We start from the raw sequence: 14,456 nt of genomic DNA, 5'->3' as shown, positions 1-14,456 counted from the left end.
TGAAATGCAGCTGGACATTGCTGCTTGGTTCTGTGGCATACTAAGGATCCTAATTTAAAAAACAAAACAAAACAAATGTTTCAACTTCAGCTAGTTTAAGCAGTTTGCCCCTCCTTGCAATGAAAAGATTTCCCACCTATCGGCTATGCAGCTGCAGTCATTCAGGTTAAGATAAGATTTAGTGTACTCTGTGGCTTGTTCTTGGCTTAGAATGTTTCTAGGCAGTTTTTGAAAGAATATCCTTTGAGCTTAACCAGCCCAAGGTACACCTGCCTCCTTTGAACCTTCATCCAGGATGGCAGCTTTACCTGTGGCTCCTGGCAATTAAGTAACCATTTATAAGAGTCCTGTAGGGGCTAGGAGGAGCTGGGCTCTGTGTATTGATGAGAGGAACATGGTGCTCCCTCTCCTCAGAAGCCTGAATGGCAGAAGCGTTACCAGCCTTGAAGGTAGGGATAACTCATTCACCGTGGATTCTTCATTATAAAAGCCCAGATGGGCTTCCTGGCAGAAGGTGGTTGAAACAGAGCTGTTTGCCTCCAAAGGGTACTGTTCTTTGTCTTAATTCCTAAAGTAGGTGCATACTTAGAAATCTTGCAATTTTTCTTTAAAACATCTCTAACGTTTTTCCGTAAGATTGTCACTAGTGCCTTAAATTGTAGTATAACTCCATTTTCATGATGGCTGACATCTCATACTACCAGAATCAAGGTATAATTTCCCCTAAGGTATTAATGAGGAGAAAAGAAATGGTCACTTTGACTTCTCAAAGCATTCCTATTCCTTTTCTCTGGCCTGTGGCTGTTCTTTTCATGTTCTTTTCTTTCTTTCTTTCTTTTAAGAAACATCCAGGCTTTTGCTGTAATTGCAAAGCAGGGAATTGAGTTGGTTTTGGACTTTATTAGGCTGTTTATGGATTACAAATTTTCTGGACAATTGTTTAAATTGTAAACCCATGATCTTATTTCTTTTTCCTCCCTGTTTAATTGCCTTTTCTCTTTCTTCCTTGGTTATAAAAATGGAAGAATTCTCTGACCGCCCTTGCAGGACGTGTGACTCATCTGTTCTGCCGCCATGCGCACTCAAACCCCCTTATGGAGGGAAAGCACGCAGATGGGCAGGTACAGGAACTGGGGTGAGTGCCCCTGGGCTCTGGCCCCACAGCAGCATCTGGGAGTGGGTGCCTGAGGGTCCTGAAGCACAAGTGGGCATGTGTTACAGTGCGCTCCCTTAGCTCTGCCATCCATGGATAGTGTTAACCAGCTCAGTACCCTCTTGGTACCCAGGTTCTTGTCCAGAATCCAGGAAGAATCAGGTCACACACAGACTTGAAGGATGAATGCAGGGATTTTATTGAGTGGTGGAGGTGGCTCTCAGCAGGATAGATGGGGTGCTAGAAGGGAGATGGAGTGGGAAGATCATCTTCTCTAAATGTCCCCAGTCAGACTCCTCTCTTTCTCCTCTCTGCTGCATTGGTATGCCATTCTTCTGTTTTTCTGTTCATCTCCTTGTCTGCTCATCTGCTCATGGAACCTGAGGTTTTGGTGTTTATATGAGTACAGGGTAGGGGGCATGGCAGGTCAAAAGACAACTTTTGGGTGCAGAAACAGGAATGCCTGTTCCCATTTCACGCTGTGGGTTTCCTAGTTTGAGGGTGGGACCTTTGCCAGGGAACCACCCTCTTCACAGTATTTCCTTGTCTCCTCTCAGTATCACTTAGTGTATAAGACACTTGGTCAGCAAGATTAAGTAGATCATGAGTTTGAGAGGTAGCTCAACCAAGGTTTTGCCTCTTTATTATAACTCCCAGTTCTTCATCTAATCCATTTATAAAGTTTGAGTTAAGGAGAATATCATTTTGGTGATTAGTATAACTTTCTTCTGATGGGCCTGAATATTGTTGAAATACTTTATCAGATTTCTCATAGTATGACATTACAGGCTCATCAAAATTTTGTTGGCATTGCTGTATTTTACTCCAATCAACTACTTTTTTGAAAACTAAGGGGATAGTGTCTAGTAAAGACTTGGCAGTACCGCAGGCTCATTCACGATCTGCTTCAGAAAATGTATGCAAGTCCTCCACGGTATTCCTGCAGTTTACCTTTGCTAGCTAGTCTTGGCTTTTCTTTCTGATATTAACATGTGAACCAATTGGTGTATGTCAGAAAATCCAGCCAGAGTCACAAGTTCAAATATTCAGTTCAAATTCTTTAGCAAAACCAATGGAGTTCTGAAGGGGGTACAGGAATTCTTAATGGCTTTAAGTTCCACTTTTGACCATAATTAATAACCAAGGCAGGTTCTCCTCTACCAGACACAAAGTATCCCAGAATGGAGCCAGAACAACAGGAGGTAGAGGAGGAAAGGGAGGTAAATTCAGACAAGGAAGTTTTGGCAAAAGAAGAAGAAGAAGAAGGAGGAAAAATTTTGTCAGACTTTTTCAATTTAGAAAGTGTTTTAGACAATCTTTGGTTTTCCACTTGCAAAGAAATGACTATTAGACCTTCTCTAAAAACTTCTAAGTACCACTGAAAATAAGTACCATCCCAGTTATTTTGTTTTATTTTAGAGCTGGCTTTTTCTAATGGACTGTGCTGATGAACAAGCCTAGGTATTTGAAAGGTACTCCATGTGGACCATCATAATTTTGGGTCTCTAGGAGTTATATGAGACCGTTTTTCTAAATATTTGCATGAGGAAATGCTGTAAGCATTTTTTTGTTTGTTTGTTTTAAGATGGAGTCTCGCTCTGTTGCCCAGTCTGGAATGCATATCTCAGCTCACTGCAACCTCCACCTCCCAGGTTCAAGAGATTTTTCTGCCTCAGCCTCCTGAGTAGCTGGGATAACAGGCATGTGCCACCTCACCTGGCTAATTTTTGTATTTTTATTAGAGATGGGGTTTTACAATATTGGCCAGGCTGGTCTCGAACTCCTGACCTCCTGGTCCACCCACATTGGCCTCCAAGCTGTAAATATTAAACATAAGTCCAGTTGGTGTTTCTAAAGGTGAATCTCTCCTTAAGGAGGAAGACTCAGCTTTAGAAGTATAATCACCTATAATTTAGATCTTCCTTTTGCATGAGCCAAAAGTATCTAATGGGATTTTGTTTTGGATCAAGTGTGCCATATATAGGAATAGCTCCTCAAATGTCAACCTTGAGTGGGTGCTTCCGTTTTATAAGTCTTGGTGGTTCCAAAAAAATTGGTGCTTAGATGACAGCCTTTCTGCATGTCCACTGGGGTAAGCAAGGCTCCCTCTATGTTCTCTTAAAAGACTTCTATGAGACTGTTCACGTTGTAAGTGATTATCTCCACATTCCCACAAGACCTTAACCACCTAAGGTGCCTTTTGGTTGGGAGAAACAGTGTCTTGTTTGGCCTCTTCTTTTGTAAATTTATCAATTGAACAAAGCTTTAGAATCTGGCCAGCTTTAAAAATGACAATTTTTTTTTTTTTTTTTTTTTTTTGCTTAAACCACAAAGATTCACTTCCTCTTTCCAGAGAGAAACTGTTTCCTCCCTGACTAAAATTTTGAATAAGAGAAAAGGTTGAAAATCAAAATCTCGAATGAATAATTCCAAAACAACCCCTTAATCTCAGAGAAAAGTAAAACTCACAAATTCATGGTTAGCAGAATCTCTAGAGAATAACAAATGAAACTTCTACCTTGAGGTAGAGCTTCAATTCCAACTTTGTTGAGTTAGAAATGTGTGTATCTCAAATAGTCTGAATCTGCAACCGAGCCTGGGATGATTTGGACTGAGAGAGACCACACCAGAGATCTCCACTGGCTCTTGCGAAATTGGGCGAACGAAAATCATTCGTGCTGGTGCTGTTACCAGAAAGTGGTCCTGATCCAGACCTCAAGAGAGGGTTCTTCCATCTCATGAAAGAGAGTGAAGTGTCCACAGAGTAAAGTGAAAGCGAGTTTATTAGAGAAGTAAAGAAACCAAAGGCTACTCCACAGACATAGCAGCCCTTGGGGCTACTGGTTGGCTATTTTTATGGTTATTTCTTGATTATATGCTAAACAAGGGGTAGACTATTGATGAATTTTTCAGGAAAAGAGAAGAGAGTTCCTGGAACTGAGGTTTCCTCCCCTTCTTAGACCATAAAGGGTAACTTGCAGACATTGCCATGGCATTTGTAAACTGTTGTGGCACTGGTGGGTTTTTTTTTTTTTTTTTACCATGCTAATGTATTATAATTAGTGTATAATGAGCAGTGAGGCTGACCAGAGGTCACTTCAGTCACCATCTTGGTTTTGACAGGTTTTAGCTGGCTACTTTACTGCAAGCTGTTTTATCAGCAAGGTCTTTGTGACCTGTATCTTGTGCCAACCTCCTGTCTCATCCTGTGACTAAGAATGCTTAACCTCCTGGGAATGCAGCCTAGGACATCTCAGCCTCGTTTTATCCCGCTCCTGTTCCAGGTAGAGTTGCTCTGGTTGGAATGTGATGGTCCAGTGACAGGGATCACTGAAGGTCCTCAAAAGGATTTCTTGGTTGCTGTACCTGATTAAAGCCTTCTTCCGGGCCGGGCGCGGTGGCTCACGCCTGTAATCCCAGCACTTTGGGAGGCCGAGGTGGGTGGATCACGAGGTCAAGAGATCGAGACCATCCTGGTCAACATGGTGAAACCCCGTCTCTACTAAAAATACAAAAAATTAGCTGGGCACGGTGGCGCGTGCCTGTAATCCCAGCTACTCAGGAGGCTGAGGCAGGAGAATTGCCTGAACCCAGGAGGCGGAAGTTGCGGTGAGCTGAGATCGCGCCATTGCACTCTAGCCTGGGTAACAAAAGCGAAACTCCGTCTCAAAAAAAAAAAAAAAAAAAGCCTTCTTCCCTGGCAACATTCATCTCAGTGACTGGCATTCTGTGTGGCAAGAAACAGGATCTAGACCATGCTTTTGGTGACAAGATTTCATCACGCTACTTAGAACTATGTGTAACTTAAAACATATGCATTATTCATTCCTGGAATTTTTCATTTACTGTTTTCTGACCACAATTGACTGTAGGTAACTGAAACCATAGAAAGAGCAACCACAGATAAAGGCAGGCTACTGTAGTCAGAGGTTGCCAGAATGTTAATCTTAAATAATGAGATTCAGAAAAGATGAGTTTATAGAGTTTATTTGAGTGCAAGCCTTGGGAATGGCCACCCACAAAAGCACAGACTCCAGACAAATAGGGTCAGCATTTGGTAAATGAGGAAGCTGAAGTTTCAATTATATATGCAAAGACCAGGAAGTTCCAGCAGGATTACATTTCCCATATAAGATCAGGTACACATGCCATGGCAATTTGATTGTTGACAGATTGTTACATTCCAGTAGAGATTACTTTATTACTCTTTGAGGAGGGGTAATGATCTGAGAGGGTCTTATCTCTGGCACTGCTTGGATTTTTTAATTATTTACAGGGATAAAAGGCAGAATTTGCAGCTGGATGTCATGTGATTCAACTTATATAGGCACAGTCAAGACTCAGGACAATTTAAAGTTCCAACAGATTTAAGTTTGAGCTATTTAATCCCACAGCCTAAAATATTTCCTATCTTCCCCAGGCTAAGTCAATGGTTTGAAACTTTAGGGGAGGAAAAATAATTTTTTCTTTACCCCTCTGAGTTCTTAGTTAGATCCCTGTAACAAAAGGCAGATAAGCAAGAGAAAAACAAATAGAAATTTACATGTAAGTAAGTAACATGTATACTTTAAATATACATGGGAGATAGGCAGAGAAATGAGGATATCTAAAAGAAATTACTTTGAATTCATGCTTGAATACTACTGTTCACTGAAAACTGAGGAGGATTGGTCTGGGGAAGGCTAGCTTTGGAGAGATATCCAGCAGACCACAGTAAACAGGGTAAGTTTTGTCATGCAGATTTAGATCAGTACCTTCACTGTGATATCTGACTCTAGTGATTTAGTCCTCTTTCTTTTCTTGGTACAAAGAGGGAGACACTTTTATGAATGAAGATTTCATTTATAGATATAAATTTCTCTTACAAAAGTGTAACTTGTACTCAGACTTCAGAACTTCTCCTGTGTCCGCAATTTCTTGAAATAATCAGCTCAAAATAATTCTTTTGCCAAAAGACGTAGTATGGGGCGGCATGTTCTGGGCTTTATTTCTCTGGTGCAAATCTATTTTTGATAGAGATAAAAAGGGAAGAGGGAAGGAGAGAGGTCAATGAGGTCCCCTCTCCAGCCCCCAAATCAGATTCCAGCTTTGCCCAGAGGGTTATTTGTTAGGCATAGTGGCTGTTTACATTTGCCTTTACTGGAAGACAGTGGTCTCAGCTAAAAACTTGGGAAAACCTCTGACTAAAGTAGTCTGCCTTTATCTGTGGTTTCACTTTCCATGGTTTCAGTTACCCATGGCAATTGTGGTCTGAAAATATTACATGAAAAACTCCAGAAATAAACAATTCATAAGTTTTAAATTGTATGCTGTTCTCAAATCTTGTTACAAAACACCAGAGGTTTGGTCTAGGTCCTGTAGCTCACCACACAGAAAACCCATCCCTGGAATGAGTGTTGTCAGGGAAGTAGGCTTCAATCAGGTGCTGCAACCAAGAACAGGAGTGAGTCTCAAATCCATCTCTGACTGACTAAAATTGGGAGGTTTGTATAGTGGAGAAGGAGGGAAAACAGGAATTAGGGAGGGGTAAGGAAGCAGTTATGATGGATGAAGGGTCTGGTGTCTCATTGTCTGGATGCAGCGATATGGTGAGATTCAGTTCATCTCCTGAGGAAGGAACTCAGATGAGACAAATGTAAGTTTGAAGTGTTAAGACCAGGGACAATCAAATTCTATGTTTATTAAAAAAACTGTAAATATTAGTTCCATGAGACAATCGAGGCAGTTTTAGTCCCCACTTTCTATTTATCAGTTCCTCAGTCATGGGGAATCTGCTGGCCATTTCTTTTGGCTGCTTCATGCTGAATAGGAGGCATTATGGGATGATGAGGAGGAATGAAAACGTTACCCCTGTAAATGGAAGTTTTCATGAGTACCTGGCTGGCATCCGGCTTGTTGAAACATCACGTGCCTCCAATTGTGTCCTGTTATAATAAAAGAAAACAGATTTTTATTGAAATTAGGCAAATGGCTGTATCGCCACAGATTAAGAATATTTAGAAATAGTTTCTGAATTCTGGAGAATTCAAGTAGAGATAGAGAAATATGCATCAGGTTTTGTTTACAAGGCTAAAATAGCTACAAAAAAAAAAAAAGGGAATTTATCTTGACTCTGAAAAGCAAAACAAAAAGAATTAACGATGTTTGAAACAAAAAAGCCACAAAAATGATTTCAGCCCTCTAATAGTTCATTGCATGCAATTAACTCTTGTTTTGCTTCATTTTGGGTTAACAATCTTCATGGATAAAAACAGCTTTGTAATTATAGTCCTGGACGTTTCATTTTTTAGTTCAATGGCATAATTGCCAAAGTTATCAGAAATCTATATTCAAGAGTCTTTTTCATGAAATCCTCTAAAGAAGTAAGTTGTTTTTTTAAAAAAACAAAAACAGGCTGGATGCGGTGGCTCATACCTGCAATCCCGGCACTTTGGGAGACTGAGGCAGGTGGATTACCTGAGGTCAGGAGTTTGAGACCAGCCTGGCCAACATGGTGAAACCCTGTCTCTACTAAAAATCCAAAAATTAGCCGGGCATGGTGGCAGGCACCTATAATCTTAGCTACTCGGGAGGTTGAGGCAGGAGAATCCCTTGAACCCCAGAGGTGGTGGTTACAGTGAGCAGAGATTGCACCACTGTAATCCGGCCTGGGTGTCAGAGCTCCATCTCAAAACAAAAACAAAAACAAAAAATCAAGACATTTATTCTCTCATGGTTTTTGAGGCTAGAAGTTCAACATCAAAGCGTTAGCTGAGCTGGTTCTTTTTGGAGGTTCTGACAGAGAATTCCATGCCTTTCACCTCACTTTTGGTGGTTGTTGGCTATGCTTGGCATGGCTTGCTTGCAGCTGCATTACTGCAATTTCCTCCTTCAGCAGCACATGGCATTCTGCTCTCTGCATCTCTGTATGTCCTCTCTTCTTCTTCTAAGTGATCAGTTATCAGATTTAGGGCCCACCTAAAATGGCCCTATTTCCAAATAAAGTCATGTCTTGAAGTTATGGGTGGACACAAATTTTGGAGGTATACTAGTAAGCTCATTACAATAATCATCCAGGAACTATCAATGACCCTGCTATAATTAAACTACCAATGTTTACACATTCTTTTGTCCGTAGAGCTACTGTGACCATATTTAATTCTTCGGTAATTTTCTGATCCAGAAATGGTGTAGATTTTCAGAAATCTAGATCAGCTTTACTCTGTTCAAGTGTAAAAAATTTTCTAAGAACAAGAAGTCAGTTTTGGACTGTAGCTGATTATAAGCTGCTTTTTGAGAAGAATCAAAATGAAGTAATAATTGTGGATGACAAAAGTCTTAGGACGGCCACAGTTAAAAACACAGTTAAAAAAGAAATTTGGTTATTTCTGTGTCATACAACAATTTAACATAATAATCATTATTGCAATTACTGATAACACATACTAAGACATATTAGAAGTTTAGGAATCTCCTACAACTTTGAAAAATATTAATAACATATTTATATAAATATAACCCCAAAAAAGTTAAACACAACTTCATATTTGACAATGTTTTCTGTACAATTTTAACATATCAAATAAGTGTAAATGTCTCTCTTGGACTTTGGGAGAATTTAATATTTAAAAAGTTAGTTTGAGGTAAAAAATCTGAATTTAGAACTTGAAATTTTTGCTTTGCAAGTTTGTCAGATATCAAAAGTCTAAAACACCTGATATCCCAAAATAGGAACACAGGTCATTCATCAAGTCAAAATGATAATTCAAAGACTTCAAAAAAATGAAAACCTTTATTCTTTGGTAGAGTGAAGACTCAGTTTCCCAAACAATAAAACCTAATAAAGGCAGCATGAGGTCAACTAAATCTCTCTTTCTTTATTTTTCTGCAGTTTGCTCAAAAGGTAAGCAACAATCTTTTATTATCTCTTATTAATATTACATAAAAATTGTGTTCAATAGATAAAACCAAAGTTTAACATTTGTACAGTATGCTATTAATGTTAAAGCTAATTTTAATAGAACCTTATGAATAAATCTATTTAATTTGACCAAAATTAATTAATTTAGTTTGACCAAAAGATAATATTTTTGTCAAACTAAATTAATTAAATTTATTAAGTAAATAAATATAAATTAACTAAATTAATTAAATTTATTAAGTAATAAATTAATTTAGTTTGATCAAAAGATAATATTTCCATAAATCCTTTATAACCTTTCACAATTTTCTATTAAAAAATAGATGAACTCTCCAAGAAAATCTCGTTATTCTGACACAGGGGCCCAGATGCTGGCCTTGCATCAGTTTGCTTTTGATATTAATGTTTAATTTGTAGAAAAACTCTGAACTAATTTTATCTCTCTCTCAAAATGAACCCTTACAATCTCATGCACTCACCTGTTCCTCGATAGTCCCTAGGCTGGAAGGATTGAATGATTCTAATATATAGCTCTGTATCTCATGAAAGCAACCCATTCTGACGGTTGCCTTCTCCCAGGTCTGAAGACAAGGCTTTGACTGGTGTCAGCATTCAAGATTTAGCAGGCGTTGGTGCCTTTTCCAGAGCTAGGAGTCAAAGGCCTGTAACTTGACAGCACAAGGACTTTGAAAGCAGTACAGAAAGTTATGTAGATGTAAAAACCTTAATTTCTTTATATTTTAATTTTATTTATTTGAGACAGGCTTTTGCTCTGTTGCTGAGGTCAGAGTGCAGTGGTGCAATCATGACCTGCTGTAAGCCTTGACCTCCTGAGCTCAAGCAATCCTCCCACTTCAGTCTCTCAGGTAACTAGGACTACAGGCAGGTGCCACATACCTTGCTAGTTTTTTTTTTTTTTTTTTTTGGGTGGAGATGGGGCCTCCCTGTGTTGCCCAGGCTAGTCTTAAACTCCTGGGCTCAAGTGATCCTCCCATCTCAGTCTCCCGAAGCGTTGGGATTACAGGCATGAGCCACCACACCTGGCCCTTCATTCTTTTTAATTCCAGTTTTCCTAAGCCATCAAAAACCTAATAACAATGATATAGGAATTATCTCAATAAAACATAGAATCTGTTTCTTAGGTCAGTTACCAGAAAGCAAAGATCATCTGCAGTGTGCTTGCTTCTCCTGTGGTATCATAACTTTTTCATATTCCTCTCCCCTACTTACTAGTTCCTTTCTTCTTTATTTTACAAATCACCTTTTCAAGTCCATAATGTGAATCAACCTTTAGAAACTTCTGAATTTAGACACGTTCTTTTTCTCAATAGGGACACATCTTCTTTGTCACATTTTATATAAAGAATTATGTATTAATTAGAATTCTTATTCTTTAGAAACCTTACATTTTAGTGAAAAACCTAGGAAGCAAGAAATATTGAACTGTCTATCAGATATCAGTATCTTCTAGATAAGAACATTCTATAATTTTTAAAGACATGTTTCCCCATTTCATAACCCTTTCTTAATTATTAGAAATTACCAAGACATTTAATGACCATCCAAAGGATTTCAAGATTTTAAATTACTCAAAAGGCCAGGCATGGTGGCTCACACCTGTAATCCCAGCACTTTGGGAGGCCAAGGTGGGTGGATCACAAGGTCAGGAGTTCGAGACCAGTCTGGGCAACATGGTGAAACCCTGTCTTTACTAAAAAACAAAAAATTAACTGGGCATGGTGGCAGGTGCCTGTAATCCTAGCTGTTCTGGAGGCTGAGGCAGGAGAATCACTTGAACCCAGGAGGCAGAGGTTGCAGTGAATCAAGATTGTGCCATGGTACTCCAGCCTGGGCAACAGAGTTAGACTCTGTCTCAAAAAAAAAAAAAAAAAAAAAAAAAATTTACACAAAAAGTTCACCTACAGCATTTACCCCCATTTATATTTTATTCATTTTTAGCAATTTATCTAGATTAGGAGAACTGAGATATTAGAAAAAACTAGTCATTATTTTATTGTCAACTATTTTTTAGAACCTGTGCATATTAGGTATTCACCTAAGTAAGAAGCTTAAAGTTAAATACATGGGTATTTTCGTCAATAACTCAGAAGATTCAGCTGTTTTTGTTAAACCAAAAACATTACGTTGGTTTTATTTATCAAAAAAATCACTCAAAGATAATTTTGTTTTTGGTTTGCTTTATAGTCTTATAACCTTTTGTGCCAAACCCTGACACCTTTAAATACGTAGCACAGACAAATATAAAACCTGGACCAAAAATGTATGCTGACGATTCCAAAGACATTTCTATTTTTATTTTACCAATAATCTTAAAGCCAGCTTGTTTATTAAATATTTACTGAAGTCATGTGAACTTGAAAAATGCTAAGACTTGTTAACTCATGTAACTTTTATTTACAAGCCAATTTGGTACTCTGTAGACACAACATATAATAAATGTACATTCACATAAACACATCCAGATGTATATGTACACATATAAACAAATAGCATTTACCTTGAAACTCTAGCCATGGGATAACAATACAAATTTGTAAGTTTACAAACATGTTCACATGGCTAAACTTTGTTTACCCCAATAGGTAATCCAATGAGGGCTGTGACCAAAATTTTGGGTAAAGCAATAGTAGTTTAATCTTAAAGGACAAACCTCCCCAAACTCTAAGGAAGACTGGGGCCAAGCATACTACAGACGAACGTCACATACTAACTGGGCACGACCAGGCTTAGAACAGTAGCATAACAGCCTGCATACATGGAACTCCATCCTGTTTTCCCATTCAACAGCAAAATAAATCCAGCAAAATGAATCCAACAGCAAAATGAATGCAGCAGTACAATTCAAAGACTCATGGAGTCCAGTCCTCCCCAGACTCCAAAAAATGGTGGGACAAATAGCATTACAAAATAATAGCATTTTCCTTCATTCTTTTGGTTTATAACTATATGCAGACAAATTTTGAAGAATACACCCAAATCAACTGCATTCTAGGATCAAATTCCAATTTCCCATGACTATGTCAACACACACACACACACACACACACACACACACACTTATTAAAATATAGTCTAACTGCAGTAGTGACTAACAAGCCCCAGGAGTATCCGAACCATGGTTGGGGTGCTCCCCTTTCACAGTTGGTTGGGCTTGTTCAACCACAAACAGAAATTCCTTCAAAATTCCCCAGATCAAGAGGAGCCGATCCTGCTGTCTGGTATCCAGAAAATATGCTCACTTGTCTGGGTATACGCACAATTACTAACAACCCCCAAGAGTGTCCAGACTGAAATGATCAGAGTGCTTCCCTCTCTCAATTAGTTGGGCTTGTTCTACCTGCAAACATAAATTCCTTTAAAATTTCCCACATTGAGAAGAGCAGATCCCACTGACTGGGCCCACAAAAGACGCTCACTGATCTGGATGCAGATGTCGTATTTCAAAGACTGTTCTTCCTAGGCAATCAGGAACACAGATAGGGCTGGCAACAGTGCTCCAGAGAGAGAGAGACACACACAAAAATTCACCTCTGGCTAAAAAAAGACAGGCAGCTAGCTGCTTAGGAGGGCTTCTAAGACTCTCCTGTCCCTTGACAGCCAAGTCACAAGCAATGCTCTCCTGGTCAGGGTACCAAAATCTGTTACCAAAATGTCAGAAGTTTGGTCTAGGTCCTGTTGCTCACTGCACAGAAAGCCAATCATTGAGACAATTAGTATTACCAGGGAGGAAGGATTTAATCACATGCTGCAGCTGAGGAGAGTAGAAAATAAATCTCAAATCCATCTGTCCAACTGACTAAAATTGGGGGATTTCTCTTCGAGGAACCCTTATTTTACTTAATAGTGGCCCTAAAGCACAGAAGTAGTGATGCTGGCATATTGTTATGATTGCTCTATTTTGTTATTATTTATAATAAAATTTATAATAAATTTTGCTATATTATAATAAATTTATGGTTTATTATAAATTTATATTAGGCTTATAAATTTATAATAAAATTCATAATAATAAATAATAAAATAGATATTTTAATTTAGGCACACTCTTACTGTGCCTAAATTATAAATTAAACTTTATCATAGATATATTACAGTGTATTTCCACTGGGAGCCTGAGAATGTACCCTCCTTTGGATAATGGGGGACTAAAGTAGAAGTTTTGTAAAGTTTCTTGCAGATCCAACATTCCAAAGTTCTTCATTTCCAGCAAATTCAGCTCAGAGAGTTAGAGTCAAACTTTATTTGAAGACTTTTTAGTAATTCAATGTTAATTGGAAGTGATTTACACAAAATGGAACAAACACTAACTTAGTAAAAAATAGAAAAAATACTTTTAAAGTGGAGTACATAACAAAATACCTTTCTTGGAGGTATTGTAAAAAGTTCCCTAGATCGGGAAACGTATTTTGAGGAAAATCTTGAAAATTGCAAAGTATCTTTAAAGAGAGTTCAACCCTGGGCTGAAGTTGCTACAGACACCCATGCCCATCCCACCACCCTGGCCAGGTGCCACTTCCAGGTGCTGTGCTCTGAGAAGAGCTGGCTGAGTTCAGGAAAACTGAATTAGGGTTGTCAGAGTGATTCATTTCTTCACTGCTAAGAGGTGAAAAAAATTGCTTTTAAAAAGAAAATGCATTTTCAGATCCCAATTATGCTTTTTTCCCTTAAGAATGAAACTTTCACTTTGTTGAGTCTATTTTATTCTATTTATTCATTTTTCTTCTTGAAATCTCTGACTCCTTTAGTAGGCTGACAAGGCCCACCGCCATTCGTATTCAACTTACCTGCCTAATTTTCTCCTTTACAGTTGGTGGGCACGCTGAAATTGTTGGGCTCTCCTTCTGACTTTCTTCTGCTGTGGAGACCATTTGTGAGTTGCCAGGTAATGGGCAAGAGGGAGGGATTTCTCCCAACTGTAACATCCAGGCTTTCAAACACTTGAATGCCAACAGTTCAACACTCTTATCAGAGCCTCAGCATTATTCCTGAAGCTCCTCACAATAAACTTCTGTACCAAATTAATTAAAGAAAAGCCTGATAATTCCATTCCGAGGCATTCCAATGAAAGTAATTTCAGATACATAATGCACAATTGGCTTTTCCACTTGACTTCCACATGAAACGCTCATGGTATTTAGTACCATTTGCATTAATCAGGAAAACCATCAAATCCTTAGGCAGAAGAGAGAAACTGAAAATTTTGGGAAAGAAGAGCTTTGTGAAGTGTGGTGGTCGTTAGATTATCTGTGCGAAGTGTGGTGGTCATTAGACTATCTAAATAAATGGTAGGCAAGAGGCCGTGGGGCTAACTCCTACCTTTCATAAAGAATGAGCAATTTTAGAAAAGAATATGATGGGAGCTACCGTAGAGGAAAAATTATT

General features: G+C 38.6%; 1 long non-coding RNA gene across 2 annotated transcripts in view; it reads left to right on the top strand.

Moving 5' to 3' along the window:
• LOC105728191 (uncharacterized) overlaps nt 1–13,956 on the top strand; it is a 36,086-nt gene extending 22,130 nt beyond the window's left edge. For both annotated transcript variants that reach the window (XR_001109961.3, XR_010344626.1), the window contains one exon: nt 13,882–13,956. This is a non-coding gene — a long non-coding RNA (uncharacterized LOC105728191). The remainder of the gene's footprint in view (nt 1–13,881) is intronic.
• The last annotated feature ends 500 nt before the right edge of the window (nt 13,957–14,456 follow it).

This window comes from Aotus nancymaae, unplaced genomic scaffold, assembly GCF_030222135.1.
Source record: "Aotus nancymaae isolate 86718 unplaced genomic scaffold, 86718_ANA_hifiasm-v0.15.2.pri h1tg000029l, whole genome shotgun sequence".
NCBI classification, from domain to species: Eukaryota; Metazoa; Chordata; class Mammalia; order Primates; family Aotidae; genus Aotus; species Aotus nancymaae.
The sequence above is the reverse complement of the archived record's forward strand: the minus strand, read 5'-3'. Positions and strand labels throughout refer to the sequence as shown.